The sequence below is a fragment of the Sinocyclocheilus rhinocerous genome, unplaced genomic scaffold, assembly GCF_001515625.1.
Source record: "Sinocyclocheilus rhinocerous isolate Xijiao unplaced genomic scaffold, SAMN03320098_v1.1 scaffold407, whole genome shotgun sequence".
Lineage (NCBI taxonomy): Eukaryota > Metazoa > Chordata > Actinopteri > Cypriniformes > Cyprinidae > Sinocyclocheilus > Sinocyclocheilus rhinocerous.
Window position 1 is genome coordinate 47,023 of NW_015633444.1, and position 10,349 is coordinate 57,371.

The following is a 10,349-nucleotide window of genomic DNA, read 5'->3' on the forward strand; positions in this document are numbered from 1 at the left end:
GGGCCCGGGCTGAAATGCAGGGCTCTAGCTCTGATCTAGCACACAGAAAACGATTTGACTGAAAATTTATCAGAAGAGATGAAAGAAAGATTGTGGTCATCTACGCAATTCGGAAAAAGAGGCGGCTTTTCTGCATAGGTAGGCCTATGTTTTTTTTTTGGTTTTTTTTACTCTTTGTACAGCAGTTATTGTTCATTCTAAATTTATTTTTTAATGTAGAATACGTGTTACATAAATACATGAAATGTAGAACATATAAAAAAGTGCTCGTGGCTCGTCTGCCAGTGGGGGCCCCCCCACGCATTAAAGTGAAACTCCGCCTATGATTGTGCTGTTACTCCTTTCGAGCCGAATTTCACAAAATTGGGTTATTTAAGGGGAGTAGAATTATTTATTTCAATGAATGTAATCGATTCATAATATTTAGGCTATAATATTATAAATCAGGTTGGTTTGTATTGCTGACGTAATATGTAAATGATATGCGTGCGGCCCGCGAGACTTGCACTTGGACCATAGTGCGTCCCGGTGGAAAAAAGGTTGAGAACCACTGGTCTTAACAGACAATCTGAGCAAATTTTTGTGCCGAACATTCATGTTGGTACGAACTAGCCTTTACTTGTAATCTCCTCCAAGCATTACTTTCTACCCTCTGATCCCCTTTTTCCACTGAACTGCTGTCAGATCTTCCTGTAGCTTAAACAGTAGAGCACTGCATTAGCAACGTCAAGTTCACACGATATAATTCTCAGGGAATGCATGAACTTTGGACAAAAGCATCTACCAAATGCATAAACGTTGCACGTAACGTATTGTTTCTCGTGCCAGATCCAGTCATCGGCCAGGGGATCTGCCAACTGTGGAAACACTGTCACCCTCACTGTGGAGAAGAGACAGAGGCGTCTGGCTCTTACTTTGTTGATGAGATGTTCTGTGACCACCTCCCTGAGGCCTGTGTAGAGCTTCTCTCCATGCTTGTGCAGGACCATGGTGTAGGCGTTCCTGTAGAGCTCCTCAAAGCTCAGCCCACTGTTGTTTTTCCTCTGAATCTCCTGGATGGCATTTTTCAAGAGGTCCCAGATGTTGTTGACATACTTCTCATCCATGGTCATCTGAGATTAAATATAGAGAAGAAGCGATACATGAAGCTACCAACTGTTTGACACAATGAAGGTTACCCAAATTCAAATGTTATGCTAAATGTTATCTATTTACCGCAACATCCATACATATGGGCTTACAGAAGCAGCAACTTCCTCTTAAAGGGATAAGAAAATGAAAATCCTGCCATCATTTACTCACCCTAATGTTGTTCCAAACCTGTATGAATTTCTTTCTTCTGTTGAACACAAAAAAGAAGATATATTGTAACCAAACAGTTGACGGTAGCCATTGACTTCTATAGTTCTCCATACTATGAAAGTCAATGGGTACCAGCAACTGTTTGGTTACCAACATTCTTCAAAACATCTTTTTATATCCCACAAAAAGAAAGTAAGTCATACAGGTTTGAAACAACATGAGGGTGAGTAAATGATGATAAACATTTTAATTTTTGGTGAACTATCCATTTAAGGCTGTTCACACCAAGGACGATAACTTTAATGATACTGTAAAGTTTTAATAATCCTCCCAATTCTGTAAGAGTAAGGAAAACCAAACAACTAATGAAATTGAACAACAAAAACACTGACAGCTAAACAGAATCCATCCAGGTTTAAAGAGCTCAAGCACTTAAAGCAGCAGATGACAAAACGCGTGAAATAAACAATGTTATTGTGCTAATATATTTTTCACTCTTGGTGTGAACAGGCCTTTACTGTGGCTCATCATAATGTTGAATTGCAAACAGATTATAATATCAATCAAACCTAAATTAGACATTACACTAATCCACGCTGAAAAAAATATATATGTACATGTGATTGCATGACAATATCCAATATCATGTGGCATTTATCTTAAAGAAAGATAATTAGCTTTGAAATAAATAAATAAAAAATCTACGGTTTCTTAAATGCAGACAAAAATTACAGTGCCATTTTATGCTTATCAACAATGAATCCATAAAAACTATAGTCCATATACTCTGCAAGGACACCAGTGTGAACTTTAAGGGACAGTCAACAGCAAAACATGCTCAAAAATTTAGTTCTAAGAAAATATACAGCATTTGTTTGAATGGACGCCACTTGCTTTGATGTTTTATGACACTCATACATGGTAGTTTACTGTATCCATAGGACATGATAAAGGGGAGTCGTCTCAATTTTGAATAAATATGTTCTGGGTAGTCCATATTTGCTTGACATAAAACTGTCAAGAAAAATCATGCAGCTCTAACTTCAGAACAAGAGCTGCCTGATGGCATGATTCATCATTTTCTCACAATCCCCCTTCACTCTGGTCTTCACAGCTCAACGCGTTCTGGTTTTACAGTATATTCACCGTTTAGATCAGGGCAGCGGTGTGTGTCCACATCTAAACTCTCCGGCAGCATTAGTGCTACTGAACTCGTTTCCACGCAGGCAATAACTTAACGTGTCACGTCATACGTGTGACATAAACATGCAAACGGTACATGTATGACGCAAAACGTCGTCATAGGCAAACCGACCTTCCACAAACAGACACCGTTACTGGAACAAATTTACTGTTGATTGTATATGCTCACTGAGGGAACCGCTGCAGTGAAATCTATGTATTTGGGTCGCTGCGCATTTATTTGTGATCATCTGCTGCTGTTAAACAGGTTAGCCAGCTAACAGGCTAGCTGACTTGTCATTAGTAATCAACTTGGCGTAAAAGCAAAGCAAAGCTCCTAAACCTAGACCAAACTGACACTCCTCTCATGATGGTTATTTTGCTTATTTGTGGGATTTGGGAAAACACGGAGGCGGTGTGAAGGATTTGTCCGCACAGGCCTGTCCGCTCGAATCCCCGGAGCTCGAGTGACGCTCTCGCCGTCTCTGAGCGCTCATACTCACGGGAAAGGCTCGTATCCTCATCTTGGTGTCTTTTTTAGTGCCCCCTTTGCTGAGATTTGACATGTCTGGCTTATTCCCCGCCGTTGTCTCCTTTCACATGAAAGTCTTCTCTGACAAAAGACGGGGAGCACGTATAGTGAGTCAGCGCTGAGCCCCCGCTTGACCTTCTTTATGAGTCTCACTCCTCGGACTTGTTGACAGGCGCTTCGCGTTCAGCTACTTTTCGGGCTCCTAGAGATGGCGGACGCGAGAATCTCACAGACTCCGAGGAAGCTCTCGCGAGATCTTACAGAATCTTAAATGTACTGCAGACTGTTGAATATAGTCAGCCTTAGGCGCTTGACGTTGAGTCCTATATTCAAATGTAATGACATTTTGTCTATTATTTCTGCTATTCAAATAATATTCTTCCCCTTAGCAATAGCTATTAAATGAATTAATAGCATGTCTTTTCTATTAAGACAAACGACTGTAATTGGCCCACACGGAGCTGAGTAACAAGTATCACGTGACAATCTGTTTATTTATTTATTTGATATTATATGTTCAAATATAATGACATTTTGTCTATTATTTCTGCTATACAAATAAAATTCTTTCCCTTAGCAATAACTATTAAATGAATTAATAGCATGTCTTTTCTATTAAAGGGGTCATATGATGCTGCTAAAAAGAACATTATTTTGTGTATTTGGTGTAATGAAATGTGTTTATGCCCGGCTTGAGTGAGCGGATATCGTCCTCTTTTGGAAGACCAAACAAAGTAGCTTTGCTTTCACAACGAAGCGCACAGCGTCTTCAGGACATGGCGGCAGTGGCAACAATACTACAGTGAGAATAAAAGTTATGCCTTCTTTCTTTGCGTGAACATTTGGGCGGCGTTATGCAAATCTTCCCACATAGTGAGGTAGATATGTGGGGGCGTGTTTGAACGAGCCGTTTTAGGTAGGTGTGGCTAACTCTTAACTTTTATAAAGAATATCTCTTTGGATTTGAGACTTTAGTCTTTGCAACTTTACAGATCTTCTTTATGCACCAAGAGCTTGTAACACTCTAAAGAGAAAGGAAAAAATGAAATTGCATCATATGACCCCTTTAAGACAAACGACTGTAATTGGCCCACACGGAGCTGAGTAACAAGTATCACGTGACAATCTGTTTATTTATTTATTTGATATTTTATTGCAATCTTTAGAACAACAGGGCAATAACATAAATAACATCAAAACAAATACGAAAATCGCATGTCCATAAACAAGTACAAATAGTTACAAATTATTCAAAGAATAGATTTAAGGCTTTAAAATATTGTACACTTTTTTCGCCTTGTTATCTCTTGTTTCTTTTAATGTGTGCAGGTAGTGACCTATTTCTATTTTAAAATTTGTAAAATTAGTTTTTTCACTGGCCAGAATTTTCCATATATAACGAGTAAATTCACAATATACCGAGTTTTGAAATCAACAGTATACTCATAATTTTCTTTGAGTTGCAAATCAATCTTAGTACTTTTTTAACGAAAAAAAAGCCCAAACTATAGTTTTGTATAAATACAATCATAAAAAAAAGAACAATACTCTCATTTTCCTCTGCAGAAAACACACTTCAAGTCAATGTCTTTACAAAACTTTGCAATCACCTCTTTTACAGGATAAATACGATGCACAATCCTAAATGACAATAAACGACAATAAAGATAATTATAGATGGGAAATGGGAGAATTATTATTTAAAGCAATCAGAGACAGCGTCCGGGCTGCTAAGCCTTACACATTTCTTCACCCTGAAATGTCAATATAGATGCTATGTTACTTGATGTTCAAACAAAATAATATTCATATCATGCATCCTTTGTTTTTCCTGTCAAGGAACAAGGCATTTTTCTGTCAATGTTAGCTACATGATTTAAATGACTTAAAATCGGCTATTGAATCATAAATTACAATGCTTAAGTGTTATAAAATAATAAAAGATAATTAGCCTACCAAGGCTCCCATTAAGCCGTCAGGCCAAAAATAAACCAATGACACTACAATAAATTTGATTTTAAATAATTATTATAAAATACATTACATTTTTTATTGAGAAAATAAAACAATTAAGGTATGAAGGTACTGAGAGCTCAATACAGACAATAAGCTATCATGAAAAATAAAAATGAAAATATAATCAACCTTCTTTATCTCCTCTGAACAAAAACACAGAAAGCTTTAAACAAAAGGGCAGGTCTCTCGTACAGTCCACCACATCTTAAACTGTCTGATCAACACCGTCAGATGGAAAAGCTCAGAAGGAAACTCATCTTTTGGTCTGTGACTGTCAGTCTGGAACAGCTGAACCTCCAATAACTGCTGACAGCGGCGCCACCATAAACTCAATGAGAAGACAAAATAAGAACATAAAATAAAAACACATAGCGTCACATTAAGTAACAGTGAATTGATATAGGCTACTGATATACTGAGACAAAGCTATGTTCATTTAAACATACACTATACCATTCAAAAGTTTGTGGTTGGTAAGATTTTTTAGTCATGCTCACTAAGGCAACATTTATGAAATACAAATATAAAAAACAGTAATATTGTGAAATATTATTACAGTTTGTTTTCTGTGTGAATATATTGTAAAATAAAATGTATTCCTATATGATGCGAAGCTGAATTTTCAGCATCATTAAACCAGTCTTTAGTCTCTTCAGAAATCATTCTGATATGCTGATTTAGTGCTGAAAAAAACAAAACGTATTATTATTAAAGAAATTGTTTATTAAATGTCAATGTTCAAAACAGTCATATTTTCGTGGCAACTTTTAAAAAAAATTTTTTTTTAGGATTTTTGGATGAATAGAAAGTAAAAAATTTTTTTTTAATGTATTCACTGTCATTTTTTTATTAATACATCTTTTATTAGTATCATTAAAGCTGTTTGGCAAAACATTAATATTAACATATAAAGAGTGGTACACAAACCTGGATAATCCATCTGCCTTGGATGTGTATATGTGTATATATAAGTGTGTATATGTGTGTGTGTGTATTTGTCTGTTTGTTTTAGATAAGGTTGTGGAAAAATTCAGATGCTGTCTAATAATGGAATTTTTTGCTATATAGATCCCCTAGATACTTAACTTTTAATTGATCTACTTTATTTATTTATTTACTTAATTTTAATTAATTAATTAATTACCTAATTTCACTTTTAATTGTACTATTTTTTTTAAATTGAACTATTTATTTATTTAATTAAAAAAACTTTTTTGGCTAAAAATGTCCTGATCCTCAGATTCTCAGTCATCCGAGATTAGGATGAGTTTGTTTCTTCATCAGGTTTGTAGAAATGTAGCATTGCATCAGTGTCTCAGCAATGGATGCTCTGCAGTGAATGGGTGCCGTCAGAATGAGAGTCCAAACAGCTGATAAAAACATCACAATAATCAACAAGTAATCCACACCACTCCAGTCTGAGAAGCCAAAAGCTGCATATTTGTAAGAAACAAATCCATATAGGACATTTTATCTTAAAACCACTGCTTTCGGCTAAATTACCGAAATAGAGTCCTCTACCCATAACATTGCTTTCTCCAGTGAAAAAGTGGTCTGGTCTGAATCAGGAGAGAAATATGCACAGATCGATGCACAAACAGTCCAAAACTTTGATGTGATGGATTTTGAGACTTCAGTGATGAGACTTTTTCACTTCATAAGCGTTATTATAGATTATTTTGGACAGACGCCAGACCAAAAATAAACCAAGCAAATTAATTTTTTTCAGTGAATTATTAATTATTCTGATGTAACTTGCTCTTTGTCCTTTAAAAACAAATGTGTATTATCCACTCTAGCAGGGTTGGAACTAAACTTTTTTTCCCCCTCAGGTTCTTGCTGGTCCTTAATTTAAATTTAGGATACTCTTATACCCACTTTTTGATTTGTAGGGTCTTTAGACCCATCTGTATATATTTGTACAAATTACTTTATTTCTTATTCATGACCCTGGACCACAAAACCAGTCATAAGGGTCCATTTCTCGAAATTGAGATTTATACATCATCTGAAAGCTGAACAAATAAGCTATCCATTTATGTTTGGTTTGTTAGAATCGGACAATATTTGGTTGAGATATAACTATTTGAAAATCTGGAATCTGAGGGTGCAAAAAAATCTAAATATTGAGAAAATCATCTTTAAAGTTGTTCAAATGAAGTTCTTAGCAATGCATATTACTGATCAAAAATTAAGTTTTGATATATTTACGGTAGGAAATTTACAAAATATCTTCATGGAACATGATCTTTACTTAATATCCTAATGATTTTTGGCATAAAAGAAAAATCAATAATTTTGACCCATACAATGTATTGTTGGCTATTGCTACAAATATACCCCAGCGACTTAAGACTGCTTTTGTGCTCCAGGGTCACATATATGTCTACTGCTTTCTACTGCTCCTGTTTTTGTAATAAACCTACATCCACCATTGGCTCTGTAGTTTTTCAGGGTGGATTGCCACATATAGGTCTTTTTGCAGCCTAAGTCAGCCCAGTCAACATGTGAGATCATGTGATGATCACAGTGACATCACACCATTCTCATGCTGTGAATGTGATACTCACAGTGTGAATAAATATGTGAGCTCATTGTGAATTCAAAATGTCGAGCAGGTTGAGAGGAGGCAGTTCAAATATCGGTCACCGGGATGACTTTCTTCCTGTTTCTCAACACAGGCAAAACATGAATACGCTAAAATGATATTATAATGCCAATATGCACTGTGGCCTGGCCCTGCATTAGCGGAGTATTGGCAACTCCTGAAATGTTTGACAAGTAAGTGTAGAAGCTGAAGTTTGTGCATCTGAACACTGCTATTGACGTATTGCTCTCTGTGTTTCAAGATGTGTCATGTCTTTTCAAAGGGAAACAGAAATAGAGGTTAAAGGAACACTCCACTATTTTTGAAAATAGCCTCATCTTCCAGCTCCCCTAGAGTTAAACAGTTGAGTTTTACCGTTTTCGAATCCATTCAGCCGATCTCCGGGTCTGGCGGTAGCACTTTTAGCTGCAGCTTAGCATAGATCATTGAATCTGATTAGACCGTTAGCATCTCGCTCAAAAATGACCAAAGAGTTTCTAGAGTTTCAAGAGTTTTCTTAGTACACGATGTAACTACAGAAGAGACCGACGGAAAATTAAAAGTTGATATGATATCACGCAGTGCATGAAAATAGTCCCCAGCTAGGTAACTTCCAATAAGCCTAAGAATATAGCTCCTAGCCATATCGGCCTGTATGATATAACTACAGAAGAGTCAAGTTTTAAATAGGAAAAATATAGAAACTCTTTGGTCATTTTTGAGCGAGATTCTAACGGTCTAATCAGATTCAATGATCTATGCTAAGCTACAGCTAAAAGTGCTACCGCCAGACCCGGAGATCGGCTGAATGGATTCGAAAACGGTAAAACTCAACTATTTAACTCTAAGGGAGTTGGAAGATGAACCTATTTTCAAAAATAGTGGAGTGTTCCTTTAAGAAGTGAAAAAGAGTCACCAAACAAAACCAGCATCCGTCAGAAATATTTGTGTCAAATGCAGATACCAGGCTGAATAGAATACAAAATAAACAAGGAGACTGAATTTTTGAAATTCTTTGTTGATGGAAATAAAATATGAACTTTTACATGATGTTTGTGATATAACTGACCAGTATTAGAGAACTTTGACTGAGAGTTGAATGATTATGTAAATGATTACACACAGTGACTTTTAGCTCACTGACCTCACATTGTGACCACTTCATGAGTATATGGGAGCTCATGGTGAGATCAGTGAGATCTAATTGCTGACTGGGAAAAACATATTAAGTCTGGAGCATGTGCACCTGCTCACCTTTCATGAAAGATTCACATCAAACACACAACCCTTACCAAAAAGTAGTATACTTCAAGTTTATTCAAGTATATTTTAAGTATACTTTATGTAGTAAGTATACAAATATCAGTGTACTAGTAGTATACTTGTAAGTGTACTATTCAGTGGAGGGCAGGTGTGCACATGAGAGCGCTTCTGCTAGGTATAGCTCTTTGCCCTGGTCAGTTTGAAGGTGACTCACATATGACACCTCAGACACCCGGAAACGGCACTTGTCAGGGTTGAGGTTAAGATTTATGGCCCGTATTCTGTCCATGACCTGCCGGAGGTGCAGATCATGCTCTTCTCTTGTGCTGCCCCAAACAAGGATGTCGTCAACAACAATTGCTCATGACTGTCCTTCAAAGAGCTGCTCCATACACCTTTGGAAGACTTCGCTTCCCATGGAAATTCCATAGGGCATTCGGAGGAAGGCATTTTGCCCGCCGGGGTCATGAAGGTGGTCAGCTTCGATGACTCCTCACTGAGTGGCACCTGCCAGAATCCACACTTCGCATCAAGAATACTGAACACCTTGGCTACAACAAACCAGAAGCCACATGAAACAATCCAGTCGTACGTTGCCACGTTAAAAACACTAGCCAGAAAATGCGAATTTGGCATGCTGCACGACGAATTGATAAGAGATTAGTATGTGGCATTCACAATGACCGCACACAGCTGCTGAAAGAAAAAAAAATCTAACTTTAAACTCAGCTATCGAAATATGCATGCTACATGAGCAGTCTGAAAAAGGAAAGAAATAAAAAAAGAAGCAGGTACCAAAGAACTAAAAAAGGAAAGCGAAGTTTGTGCCGTGCAATATTCTACAAGCCATTTTAAAAGCTTTATATATTCTATTTATATGCATGTATTTATATTAATTTAAATAAGTTAATAAGCTAAATAAGTTGAATATTAAAAGTCAAAATAATCGCTTAATGCATTAGGGCTATCTGTCACTCCACTTTACTCACAGTTACTTGTTCCAGTTTGCGATCTTTTACCCAGAATAAAACCTGCAAGGCACATTTTAATGAGCAAAAGCTGATCTGAAATGTAAAAATGTACTAAGAACAGATTTTGTGCAACGAGGCATGTCACGCGCTCTCATCACTCATGTTGTGCTGCTTCTGTTAACAGCAGCGGACACTGCAGCTGTGCTTCTGCATGTTTGGGACTCCTGAGGCAATTCCGTAAATCGTCGATGTAGAAACACTGTATTCGTTGGAATTCTCGTTTATTGCTGGATGGAGTGGTATTGTTATTTTTTATTAAGCATGATGATCAAGGAGGTGAATGGTTGATCCATGGAATATAAAAAGAGGCAATAATTCAACTATCAGCTTTATATGCCCAAGGAAAACAACCTGACAGAAATGGTAAGAAAATTGCATTTTTATTTTTATTTTTTTAAATTATTTAACTAAATGTTCTGTATGGTATGTATTTAGG

The 10,349-nt window shown here is 36.7% G+C and overlaps 1 pseudogene; it reads right to left on the reverse strand.

Annotated features, from left to right (window-relative positions):
• The window catches only part of LOC107744012 (cullin-3-like), a 20,300-nt pseudogene extending 17,060 nt beyond the window's left edge, over positions 1-3,240 (reverse strand).
• Between the last annotated feature and the right edge of the window lie 7,109 nt (positions 3,241-10,349).